This window comes from Acinonyx jubatus, chromosome D3, assembly GCF_027475565.1.
Source record: "Acinonyx jubatus isolate Ajub_Pintada_27869175 chromosome D3, VMU_Ajub_asm_v1.0, whole genome shotgun sequence".
Classification (NCBI taxonomy): Eukaryota; Metazoa; Chordata; class Mammalia; order Carnivora; family Felidae; genus Acinonyx; species Acinonyx jubatus.
In genome coordinates, this window is record NC_069392.1 from 92,250,140 (window position 1) to 92,263,018 (window position 12,879).

Sequence of the window (12,879 nt, forward strand, 5' to 3'; positions counted from 1 at the left end):
TAAATAAAAGCTGAGGGAGTGCCATTACTATTAGACCTGCCCTTGAAGCGATGCTCAAGTCCTGCAGGTGAAATGAAAGACAGTGGAGCGTAACTTAAAGCTGTATGGAGAAATAAAGATCTCAGTAAAGAAAAATATATGGCCAATGATAAAAACTAGTATTTTTAGTACAGTTTGTAACTCCACATTTTGATTTCTACGTAATTTAAGAGACTAGTGCGTTCGGAATACTTGTTAATTTATGTTTTGTGACAACAACTGAGAGGGCTGGGGACAGAGACATTAAAGGAGAGTGTGTGTGTGTTACCGAAATCAAGCTGGTATAAATACAGGGTGTCGAATGTAATCCTCTCACGGTAACCACAAAGGAGACAGCTGTAGTGTATATATACAAAAGGAAATGGGAAAGGAATTTAAATGTTTCACTACTAAACAACGGCGATAACAAACTAAACACAAAAGAAGACAGTAATGCAGGGAATGAGGGACAAAAAGAAGCTGAAGGCACATAACAAATAGAAAAATGACAAAAGTCCTTCTCTGTAGTTTTCTTACATTACAAGTGGATTAAACTCTTCAATGTAAAGACAGAGATTGCCAGAATGGATAAAAAGCCATCATCCAAATAACATGCTGTCTCCGAGAGACTCTAGATCCAAAGCTATAAATAGTGAAAAGCGAGAGGATGTGAAAAGATGTTCCATGCAAATAATAACCAATGATAGCAGGAGTGGCTACACTAATATCAGATAAAAATGTGTTTAAATTTTCAAAAATTACAAGAGATAAGGGAGGGCACTATAAATACAAATTTCAGTGAAACGATACATAACAATTATAAACATTTACACCTCTAATGATAGGCCACCGAAATGCGTGAAGCAAAACTTGACACAACTGAATGGAGAAACAGTTCTACAATGATAGTCGGAGACCTTAATACTCCTCTCATAACCGTGGGCACATAAACCAGACAGAAGCAGGGAAATCGAGGACTTAACACGATAAGCCAACTAGAGCGAACACGTACCAGACACCAGCCAACAAGAGCACATGCGTTGCTCTCAGGTGCACGTGGAACATGTTTCCGTATGTCAGGCCACAGATTAAGTTTCAAGAATTTAAAAACAAGGCTGTCCTGCAATGTATCACCATAATGGGATGAAGTTCAAAATCAGTAACAAATAATATTGGAAATTACACCAACACAGTCTCAAATAACCAACAGAGAAGTCATCACAGGGAGATTAAAAAATACTTTGAGATGAATGAAAATGAAAACAACACATCAAAACTTACGGGATGCGGCAAAAGCAGTGCTAAAGGGATGGTTATAGGTATAAATGCTGACGTTAAAAAAGTCAAGATTGCAGAAAATCAACCACCTAACTTTACAATTTAAGGACGTGCAGAAAAAACCCAAAGCTAGGAGAAGGAAGGAAATGAAGTCTAGAGCGGTGACAAATGAAGTAGAGAATACCAATAAATGTTAGTTCTTCGAAAAGATAACAAAATTGACAAAGCTTTATTTTATTTCTAAAGTAGGCTTCACACCCAGCACGGAGCCCAATGTAGGGCTTGAACTCAGGACCCTGAGCTCAAGAGACGCTTAAGTGAGCCACCCAGGCCCCCTCAAAACTCTAGATGAACAAAAGACTGAAATTTCTAAAATCAGAAATGAAAATGGAGAAATTATCAGTTCTAAAGAAAAGAAAAAGGATTATTAAGAGTACTATTGTTATGCCCAGAATTCGTGATCCCCAAAGACCACCAGGGAGCCGAGTCCGATGCAAAAGCAAAAGAGCCTTTATTCGAGCTAGCTGGAGCTCAGTCCCCTACCTGCACCGAGGCAGTTGTGAGATACCGGAGAGAGAGCGAGTTTCAAAAGCACAAAGGTTTTATAGGGGTCTAGGGGCAGCCGATTGGCTGGGGAAGGGTCGTGGCCTCGGCCGATTGGCTGGGGAAGGGTCAGAGTCCTGTTACGCAGGTCGCTGGGCGTGTTTTGATCAGGAAGTTTGAACGGGTGAGCGGGAGGTTACTCAAGGGGAGGAGGCGCGATCTGAGGTTTCTGCGATTTTCCCGGAAAAGGGGTCATGTCAGGGACATAGTCACTCAAGGTGGAGAACACAGAACAAGATGGAGTCGGCCGGCGTAGGCCCGCCCTTTCACTATGAGCATTTGTACACCAATAAATTGGATGACCTAGATGAAATGGACAAATTCCTAGAGACACAAACCTGTTAAGACTAAGTTACAAAAAATTAGAAAATCTGAGTAGACTTAAATAAGATTGAATCAGTAACCAAAATCTCTACAGAGAAAAGCCCTGTCCCTGATGGTTTTATTGATGAGCGAGTGACTTTTGGTCTTGGGGTCGTGAGTTCTAGCTCCACATTGGAGGTACAGTTTACTCAAAACAAAAAACAAACAAAAAACTGCACCCATACAATAGAAAACTCATACATGTTAGAAAAAGTGGTGTCAGGTCTGGGCGCCTGGGTGGCTCAGTCGGTTAAGTGACCAACTTCAGCTCAGGACATGATCTCACAGTTCGTGGGTTCGAGCCCTGCGTCGGGCTCTGTGCTGACAGCTCAGAGTCTGGAGCCTGCTTCAGATTCTGTGTCTCCTCTCTCTGCCTCTCCCCTGCTCGTGCTCTGTCTCACTCTGTCTCTCAAAAATAAATAAATGTAATAAAAAAACTTTTTAAAATGGCACCAGGTCATTTGGAACCATAGTTTCTGCTAAATGTGATAAAATACAGGTTATTTTTTTTTTAATTAAAAAATAAATCCAAGTATTGGCAAGGATACGGCCATGTTAAGTGAAATAAGCCAGTCACAAAAACACATATCCTAGAGAATTCCACTTACACTGGGTGTTTAAAGCAGTCGCCGTCATACCTGTGGTGGTGCCAGGGGCTGGGGAGCCGGGAGCTAGTGTCAGTGGGCAGAGAGGTTCAGTTTTCCAAGACGGAAGCAATTACAGGGGCGGATGGATGGTGGTCACAGCTGCGCGTCAGTCCATTACACTGAAATGTATGTTTCCATGGTTTAGACAGTGAAGTTTCTGTTGTGTGTATTTTACCACGATTAAAAAATCAGAAGAAAATGAAATGGGAAAAAAAGTACAAATATCGCTCAAAGATTCAAGAAAAAGGTAAAGTTTTATCTTATTTACATTTGTAATACTTGTGAAAAACATACACAGGTCTGCAAACCCTTACCTGAAATCCTTAGGGTCTGAAGCAGCACATTGTATCAAAAACCTTGTTAAACGTTTAAACGTTCACATTGAGTAGCTTCACCAGAGGAAGGACTTTGGGGGAAAAGGAGGTAATGATAATCGTGATAGTTGACATTCACCACACGCTGACTGAAGGCTGGAATGGTGCAAACCGTGCTTTGTGTGGACACAGCTGCGTACCCCTCACAGCCGCCTGCGGGTGCCGGCAGCCCGTGGTACAGAGGAAGATGCGGAGGTTCCGAGCGGCTCTGGGATCGTCCTCCTGCTCAACTGAGGCTCCACTGGTCCCGATGCCTTCCTTGGGGTTGAGGCATTACAGCAAGGCGACGATGGGGTCCCCTACCTTCTGCCCAGGCAGCCAAAATCCGGCTGAGGCAACACGTGGACCTCCTCAAAGCCAAGGCATCGAGGTGGCCCCGTCCTCGCCAGCACCAGGTTTAGAAATGGGCACTTGGCCAGTGAGAGGCGAGGGGGCAAGAGGAGAGGCCCCTTTGCCTGCCTCTGGACACTTGATCGGAGATGTGCCGGGCAGACGTGACCACATAGGAAACCATGGCCTGGGTTTGTCTGAGCCGCGAATGAACTTCCTTCACTGTCCTGTCTCTGTCCTCCTCTTGGGCGAAATGAGAAGTATCTGTGTTGTTAAAACAAATTCACCTAGTCCTGTTAATTGCCCTTAAAAGCATCCTGATTCCCCAACTGAAATGGAATTGTGGCCGGGAAAGGGTGTGGGCCAGCCCATTATTCGCCATTAACACCTCAGTGCTAATGAGTCACTTGGGCAACCACCTGCCATCTTGAAGAGCAAAGATGAGCCTATGGCGCCAGAGGATTGGCAACGACAAAGTCTAACGCTCCGTGTGTTCTTCTGACATGACTGAAAGCACTTTGTATTCATTTAATCCTGGGAGGCAGAGGCGACGTAACCCATCACAGAGCCAGAGTCAGCCTGCAGCCGCGCTTCTCCGCTGCACCCCTTATTTGTGGGCAGGGGAGCCCCTCAGCGCGAGAGACCGCGGCTCCCACACCCGCCTCCTGCCAGGGTAGAGAGAGCTTGGCCACCGGGCCAGCCCCACTGGGATGGGGCGAGGGCTCCCGGCAAAGGGACGAGCCCAGGCCGTGGCCGGAACTGTGCAACCTTGCATCCGATATGCACTTAGCCCACAGGCCAGCCGGTTACTACATTCTGGCAATTTTCTGGTTGCCGAAAGAGGGCGTCGCCCTCGTGTTTTCTTGAAGGTCCCCTCCAGTATGTGACAGGCTCAGTGTGTCTGGGGTAGTGGGGACACTAGAGAAAATCGGGGAAAAGACAAAAGGGGGCGGGGGGGGGGATGATGGGGGGAGGCAGAAAGGCGCCCTGGCCAGCGAGCCCCAGGCCACTCGCCATGCCGGGGTGCGGGCTTGCAAGACCAGTGCTCATCTTACGAACACGGAAACTGAGGCCCAGGCAGAGGTGAGCTCGCCGGGCGCCCAGGTCAGAGCCCGTGCCCGTAACAGTGGATGCCGGTGCCTCCAAAAAGACAACGCACGGGCACGTTTCAGAGAAAGTTTCCCTAGACCCTCGCCGCTCGCAGGGTGGCCCCAGTAGAAGCGCGGGAGCTAGAGCCCCATTCCCAGGGCGAGTCCACACCTGGCGGTCTTCCAGGCTCCACAGATGCCTCACGCGCACGTCCCGCACGAGGAGGCTGGGAAGCACTGACCCAGCGAAACCCTCACACCAGCCTCGTGAGCAGGCTAATGAGCTCGTCCGCATGCTGACTTCCTACAGCTGCCTTTGGGTGTGAGGCTGCGGGCGCTCGCTTTGCTCAGTGCAATCCGACGGACTCGCCTGTCTCGCCACCTGTGACTTTGTTGGGGCAGGGCAGGTTGTCCAGCTTCAGTGCACGTCTCCAGGGGGGCTTCTAACCAGACCCTGGCCCGCCCCGGCCTTCCCGATTCAGCGGCCGCGACCTGCGCGGCTGCCTTTCCGTTGCCCTGGTGGTGCCCACGCTGCCAGCTCAGGAAGCACGCTGTGCAAACCACGAGGGCACCTCGAGGGAGAGAAGGGGAGCTTCGCTGTCCTCTGGACGCGCCCACAAGAAGGGAGGCCACGGCCAACAGCGACTTTCAACCTCAGCCCTTTCAACTTCAGCCGCACACCCAAACCCCCAGGGTGCTTGCCGAAGACCCCTGTCCCGGGCCCCTCCCACACCAGTGCATCTGCAGCGTGGGGCCAGGTCCTGCCTGGGCAAAGGTCCTAGTGGCTCGAGTGAGAGGCTGGCGTGGAGAGTCCCTGCTCTGTGGGTGACTTCCCTTGGCCAAGTCTTCCAGTGTCCCGTGTGGTACAGTCGCTGGCTCCTCCAAGGACCCGGATCCCCTCGAAGGAACAGAAGTCTAGCTTTGTAGCTTACTCTCATGTCCAGGAAGGAAAGTCTAGGTGTTAGATGAGAAATCACAGGTCCTTGGGCGCCTGGGTGGCTCAGTCAGTTAAGTGTCCAACTTCGGCTCAGGTCATGATCTCCCGGTTCATGGGTTCAAGCCCCGGGTCGGGCTCTATGCTGACAGCGCAGAGACTGGAGCCTGCTTCGGATTCTGGGTCTCCCTCTCTCTCTTCCCCTCCCCTACCTGTGTGCTCTCTCTCTCAAAGACAAAAAAAAAAAAAAAAAATCACAGGTCCTTTTAAAGCTGTCCGCTGGCTTGAAAGGGAGGGGGCACAGGTGTATTTACGTCAATGAATGAGGGGCAATTACCTGGGACAAGGGGTAAGAATAGGGACAGAAATACAGGATCAGGAGGAGGGGTTTGAGGAGGAAGGCACAGATGCCCATACAGGTCCAGGTAAGGGAGCAGAGGCCTCCCAGGGCTGGTTCAAAGCATGAGGGGGCCTTGAGATCCTGCAGCCCTGCCCATGGCACTCCCACCTCAGACCTGATCAGGGAAGTTTCCAAGTTTTCCTATTTGTGGGACCTGCTCCTGGGCTCCCAGAGAAGCTACACTGTAACATTTACCAAGGTCAGAAAGACTTGGCAAAACCTCAGATTTGTGGCTGTATTTCTGCCCTGGGCACACACTGCACTAGTGCTTCGTTATCAAAATAGCATCCGACATAAAGTAAATAAGAGGAAAAAAACCTCCTTGGTTCCCGTGAGATTAAAATCACACAGCCCCGCACATAGTAAAAACCTGTCTGTAACTTTCCAGAATGTCCTTCTTCCTGATGATTTGGAACTCTTTATGTAAAACACACGTATGACCCTGCAGCAAGTGTTCCTTCCCCGGAGCACTCACTGGCTTCTCTGTGGAGATTGTGTGTCCCGGGAGCTGTCCTCACCTGGGCTCCAATAAAACTTTTTGTTTTTGTTTTTTTTTTTATTTTAAAAAAGGCTTGTTCGTTTTGCATCCATAAACCCCTTTCCCCCTGTTCATGGCCTGTTAAAATGGCATCCAGACCACAGATGCCAGTCTCTCGTGGATTTTTCTGGATATGGTAACTCACTGTTTCTCAGCTGCTGTCCTGGGGGCCTGGGGCTGGACCACCTCCCGCACAGGCTGCCGACACCCCCACCCCCACCCCCTCTGGGGATTTAGCTCCTGACAAACAAAACAGGTCCCTCCTCCTCCCAAGATCCTCCGGTATAAGGAGTTTACTGCTAATTATTATGGGAAAACAAGGAATTAATACTTGTAAATGTGAGGAATTAGAAAACCGTAAAGTCCTGAGAGTCTTGTACTCTGGTTCCATATCTGTTTTCCTCGAGAGTGTGGAAGACAGCCCCATTCTCTCTCCTTCTTCACGGTTCTTGTTGTGGGTGGGCTCATCCACCCTCCCCTCCCTTCCCCTTCAGACCCAACCTAAAAGGAAGGGCGCCCTGACCCTTCCCAGCCCCAGATCGCGGCCCCTGGCGTCAGGCAAAACTCGAGCCTGTGAGGACTGATGTCTACACCCGTCGGATGTTACTCTCACCGGGCTTCAGCTCACGGCAAAGATCCACATGAGGCATTCCTCGCAACACACAGTTTTCACCTGGATACGCGGCCTCACCATTTCAGGGGATACGGGAGTAAAGCCAAGCAAAGGGCTCCTGGCTTTTACAGCTCAGACCAGAGCGTACAGTGGATGGTTTGGATTCACAATGGCCAGTTCAGAAAAGCCCACCCTGGCTGGTCCTCTGGGGCCTGCCTTCCTTGCTTGTGATACCAGCCCTTTTAAAGGGCTTCTTCAGGAATCAGGTCAGAGAACCAAAACGAAGTTCCCTCCCTCCCTCCCTCCCTCTCTTCCCCTCCCTCCCTCCCTCCCTCTCTTCCCCTCCTGCCTCCCTCCCTCCCTCTCTCTCCTCCCCTCCTCTCCTCCCCTCCTCCCTCTCCTCCCCTCCCGCCTCCCTCCCTTCCTTCCTAATATTTATTTTATTCTGAGACGGAGAACCCTAGCAGGCTCCGAGCTGTCAGCGCAGAGTCCGATGCAAGGCTTCAGCTCAGGAATCTTGAGATCACGACCTGAGCCACCCAGGCGCCCCCAGAACGAGGTTGTCCCGCAGCGGCTTCCAATCCCACCCCCTTTGCTGACGTTTACAAAAGGCAGGAGAAAACGATTCAGTAGCAAGAAACTCCTGTGTTTCCATCACCCTCACGCCCACGTTGTGCCCCACGAGCTGCGGAGGGACGTTTACTGACGTTTTCGTACCTGGAGCCCCCGGAGCCGGGCGTGAGCAACCCCGGGGTCGGGACATTCCGGACCAGCGTCCCCTCCGGCCGCCCTCGCTGCCCTCGGGTCCGAGAAGACTCCATCCGACCCCAGTCACCCAAGTCCGCGCACCGGCTACGAACCTCGGGGCAACGCCCCCCCCCCCCCCCCAAGGCCGCCCCGGCCCGCGTGAGCTTCGGGCGGGCGCCCAGGGGCTGAGGTGAAGGTCGTCCGCTCGGCTCGGCTGTTTGGGACCCCCCCCAGTCCACTTGGGAGCAGGTGTGGCTTTGGGGTTCCAGCCGTTTGTTTCAAAATTGCAGAGCGACCCCGGCCCGGGGCGCGGGAGGTGGAGGAAGAGCCGGGGTCGGTCGCTGGGGCGGCCGGAGGGGCGGGGGATGTGAGCCCCGGACGCGGACGGGGCGGGGGAGGGGCGGGGTCGGTGGGGGTGGCCGGAGGGGCGGGGGGGGAATGCGGGCCCCGGGCGCGAGAGGGGCGGGGAAGGGGCGGGGTCGTTGGGGGCTGGGGGTGGCCGGAGAGGCGGGGGGGGGGGGGGGGAAGCGGGCCCGGGGCGCGAGAGGGGCGGGGAAGGGGCGGGTCGGTGGGGGGGTAGGGGTGCGGGTGTGGGCGCGGACGGGGCGGGGAAGGGGCGGGGTCGCTGTGGGTGGCCGAGGGGCGAGGGATGCCGAGCAGGGGCTTGGGAAGCGGGGGAAGGGCCGGGGTCATTGGCGGCGGCCGGCGAGGCGGAGGTGCAGGCCTGGGGCGCAGGGCTGCGCTCTCCCGGAGCTGGTTGTTCCGGCCACACCGCGAGTCCTGGAAGACGCTGGGGGGTTCCCGCCGTCCCGCAGCCTCGGTTGTGCGGGTCCGTGCGGGCCCGGGCTAGTCCCCGCGACACCAGCCAGAGCTGGAGGTTCCGAAGGGTAAGGGGCTCGCCCCAGGTCAGGTCAGCGAGCCCTGAGCCTGCCTGTTCAGATCGCGGGTGCCGCTCGGTCCCTTGGCAGAGGCCCTGCGGGGGCGGCCTGGGTCGCCCACCGTGCGCGCTTCCACGCTAGACCCTGCCGGGGTCGGGGTGGGGGGGGCGGTGCCTCTGCTCGCGCCAGCTTTGTGCGTGGGTGGCTGATCTCTGTTGGGTCTCAGGGTTCTTACCCCGCGGTGTGGGGTCATTCCTCAGAGGGCCTCACCTTCCAGCTCTCTGATGCCGGTGCCTGGACTCCCGGTGAGGCGCCCCCCCCCCCCCCCCAGGCCAGGGCGGGACCGAGTAGACTAAGGCTTTTTCCTTCTTCCTTCTGCTAGGCGCCCTCCCACCCTGCTTTGGGGATTAAAATCCACCTGGAGAATTCCCGGTTAGGAATTTACATTGAGATAGAAACTTCCAGAAAATATCTTCTAAATTACATAGAAGACACTTTTATAGAAAATGTCTTCATCTGGGGCGCCTGGGTGGCTCAGTCGGTTGAGCGTCCGACTTCGGCTGGGGCGTGATCTCGTGGTTTGTGAGTTCGAGCCCCGCGTCCGGCTCTGTGCCTGGAGCCTCCTTCAGATTCTGTGTCTGCCCTTCCCCTGCTCGTGCTCTCTCTCTCTCTCAATAATAAATAAACATTAAAAAAACTAAAAAATAATAAACAAACATTAAAAAAACTAAGAAAACGAAAACTTAAAAAAACTAAAAAAAAACACCATCAAGGATAATAAATAATTGGTTTCACTAACTCAACATAAAGCCTTTTCCAATTACACAATGATCTCACTGTAGCTTTTATTAAAATTTTAGCTGATGGTTGAAAGATGCTTCCCTAATGCTCCAGGAGGACCTCTCCCCAGGGTAGGAATAGGCACCTCAACACCGGCTACCCCAGATTACCTCACAGCTCCTCCCCCGGGGTAAGTGGCAGTTCCGTTCTTGCGGAGGAAAACGTGTCATGCGTCATGCGGCTTACTGTGTGTGAGCCCTAAAGGTGGGCGGGCCCCCTGATCTTAGCCCCTCATGAGTGCTTCCGGGATGTTTTAAGGGGCTTCCTCAGGTCGTGTTTATGTCTGGGTGCTTGTTGGGATTAGGGAAATAGTGGTCACATACTCCCTTACCACCAACTTTCATGGCCTCCTGATGCATTAGTGGATTTGTGCAATTCTCACCCCCTAGATATCATGGAGACCCATCCTCCCTCACCTGGAGCCCAGACCCAGGTGCATTTTAGACTTTGGAATGTTTTGGACTTTAAAACAGGGAAGTGCACATAGACTGGACATTATGTAGCAGGCTCCAGGCGAACCCGTTATCAAACGTGATACAATTTCTGTAGCGCAACACGAAGAGACTCTTGAACGTATAAATAATAACACTGGTTTCTTGCTGGGACGTGTCTTGCTGTCAGTTAAGGACTTGCGGTTTCCAGAGCTTTCTGCAGTTTGGATTTGTGGATTAGAGACCCTGAACGCATCAGTGCATTCCCTTAATTAGAGGAGCTTCAAGTGTTTGCTGAATGCTTCCATTTCTAGTTTCCAGATTTGCCTTGGACAGGTAGGTCCCGGACGTGAGCCTCACTCACATCCGTATTTCTGATCCTTGAAAAAGATGGTGGCCGTCCCTGTGTTCCGGAACTTCTCCTTCAGTTTCATGTCTTTCTGCCAACTCCTCAGTACTGGCAGGCAGTCAAACCTCTTCCCGGCCCTCTCCTGCTAACCGTTCTTCAACACCCTCTGGACCTTGGTCACCTTTGGTGATTCCTGTGTGGGGCCTCCAGGCCCTGGGGTTCTGGTGAATTGGCACAGAACTGGTTGCTGGTCTGCAGTTCTGACAGCCTGTTGGAGAAAATGGAGCACCCCCCCCCCCCCGCCCCCCGAGCTTGCCTGTTAGCATTCTACCATCGGCACCAAGTCTTTGAGTAAACTGGCTGCGATCCCTGTGTGGGAGCAAGCCGAAGCCAGCTCGTCCATGTCCGTCATCAGCACTGTGACGCTGACGGGAGCAAGCCGGCCACTGTCTTCATAGGCATCACCTTGCACGCGGTGCGGTCCTTTCTTCTCCCTGCTGGTCAGCACAGACCGCAGGCATGATCTGGGTTCCGTGGACCCTGTTGCACTTGAACTGGCATGGGAGGGACGCATAAAATGAGAGGGCTCCAAGCTTCCTAAACTCAATCCTTACTTTTTTAGTTTGGGAAAATCATGGTATTGGCATCTGTGTATATTTTAGTTTTGTGGTTTTCTAATGGGATGAGGGGATGAGAATTGTGCACCTTGTTTTAGGAACATGGAGTCTGAGAGGCAGCTGGGACTCATCAGCTGTTTCCCTTGAAGGGGAAACCATGTCAGCTCGGCAACATTTTAACATATAACGTGTCCCAACCCGCAGACGCCAAGGTAAGCGCATCAGATGAACACCCTTCGGGCCAAGAAGAGTGAACTTGGCCCCCACCCTGGGCAGCTCTCTTCCAGGCCTTGGGACCCTGGTCGCCCGGAGCTGACAGGGCAGCAGCTCCACTGATGGCCACTGCTGCATTGGGAAGTCCATTAAAGTCCATTAAAGTACCCATGAAACCATCCCCTAATGAAATGAAAAAGTGGGGGGTGAAACAGTTCTCAACTTGAACGATTTCTCCCCAGTGCATCCTTTTTAAAACTCCCCAGGTTTTCTCGTTGGGCCTGGGTAACATTGTCGACTCGCCGCCCTTCTAAGAGTCTGCCTTCCTTTAACTCATCCAGTCTCTCCGTCCCAAGAGAGCCCATCCAACCAGTGGGTCTCAAAGCGAGGCGTCCTGCTCTGCTCCGTGGCGCTGGTGAGGTGGTGCCCCCGCCCCCGTCCTGCTGGATCTGAATCAGCTCTAGGGCTTGGGGTGCACCTCGAGTCTGGCCTCAAGAGCCTGTGGCCCCTCTGTTTTGCCCCTTCAGGGCCTCTTGCAGCTATATAAAAAGGTTTGCGGGGACGCTCTGGAGCACGTCTCCTCAGCTTCCCCAAGTGCAGCCTTTCTGTTCGAGATCCGTACCTTCTGCACAGCCCTGGGATTTCTGTGGTCCCTTCCTGGGCTTGAGGCTCAGGGTCACCCACAGCAGGTGGGGTGACCCCACAGCAGGGGTCACCCACAGCAGGTGCGCTTGTAGGGACCTACATAAGATCAGACACGGCTGACAGGAAGGGCTCCCCCCAATGTCTCCTCTTCCAGCATTGTAGGGATGCTAACTGCCGGCAGGGACTGTCCTTTCCCTTCCCTCACCGGTGAAGTATTTAAAGCTTCTGGCCCCCCAGAGGGGCCCTCCAAAGGCCATGTCTAGAAGCCACCAGCTGGGGTGTGGAGGAGTTTCTGCACTGGCTCTGACAGAAGGGAGGTGTTCGTAGAACGCTCAGAAGGACAGCACTGTGTCGATGCGCATTTTTATTTGGAACAATCTTTCTTTGTGATTGGAAAATGGGGAGAGCCAAGGGGTGCAGGGGTGGGTGATGCGCTTGTTACAGGGACCCAGATGGGAGGGGTGGGGCGTGGAGGGAACGAGAAGCGGTTGCACAGGGTTCCCGCTGTGTTTACTTAGCTCTGTATATTTTACCCTCCATTCTGTTTGTCATCTGACACTCGGATAAGTAGAATAGTTCAGTGGGTCCGCACCTTCCCGCCAGCAGCTTTAACTGTTAACGACTCCTGGTCACTGGTACCCACCACCTCCCCACTCCCGTGTCCCTCCCTCACCCTGATCTGCTCTGAAGCGAACCCCAGACATCATAACATTTCGCCTGCGACTTTCACAGTGAAATGATTACCGCAGTCAAGCTAATTAATGTGAAATCTCCACACGTGGTTACTTCCTAGGAGGCTTTTTTTTTTTAAGACTACATTATTTATTTAAATTCAAGTCAGTAAACACACAGTGCGGTATTGGTCTCAGGAGTAGACTCCGGTGATTCGTCACTTACGTGCCACACCCGGTGCTCATCCCAGCCTCGCCCTCCTCAGTGCCCGTCACCCATCCGGCCCCTCCCCCACCCGCCT

At 52.9% G+C, this 12,879-nt stretch overlaps 1 long non-coding RNA gene across 1 annotated transcript; it reads right to left on the reverse strand.

Moving 5' to 3' along the window:
• Positions 1 to 1,732: 1,732 nt before the first annotated feature.
• Positions 1,733 to 7,473, reverse strand: LOC106973144 (uncharacterized). Its single transcript, XR_001429949.3, has 3 exons — positions 7,187 to 7,473; positions 3,224 to 3,877; positions 1,733 to 3,028 (listed from the first exon to the last, which is right to left on the reverse strand). It is a non-coding gene; the product is annotated as an uncharacterized LOC106973144 (long non-coding RNA).
• Between the last annotated feature and the right edge of the window lie 5,406 nt (positions 7,474 to 12,879).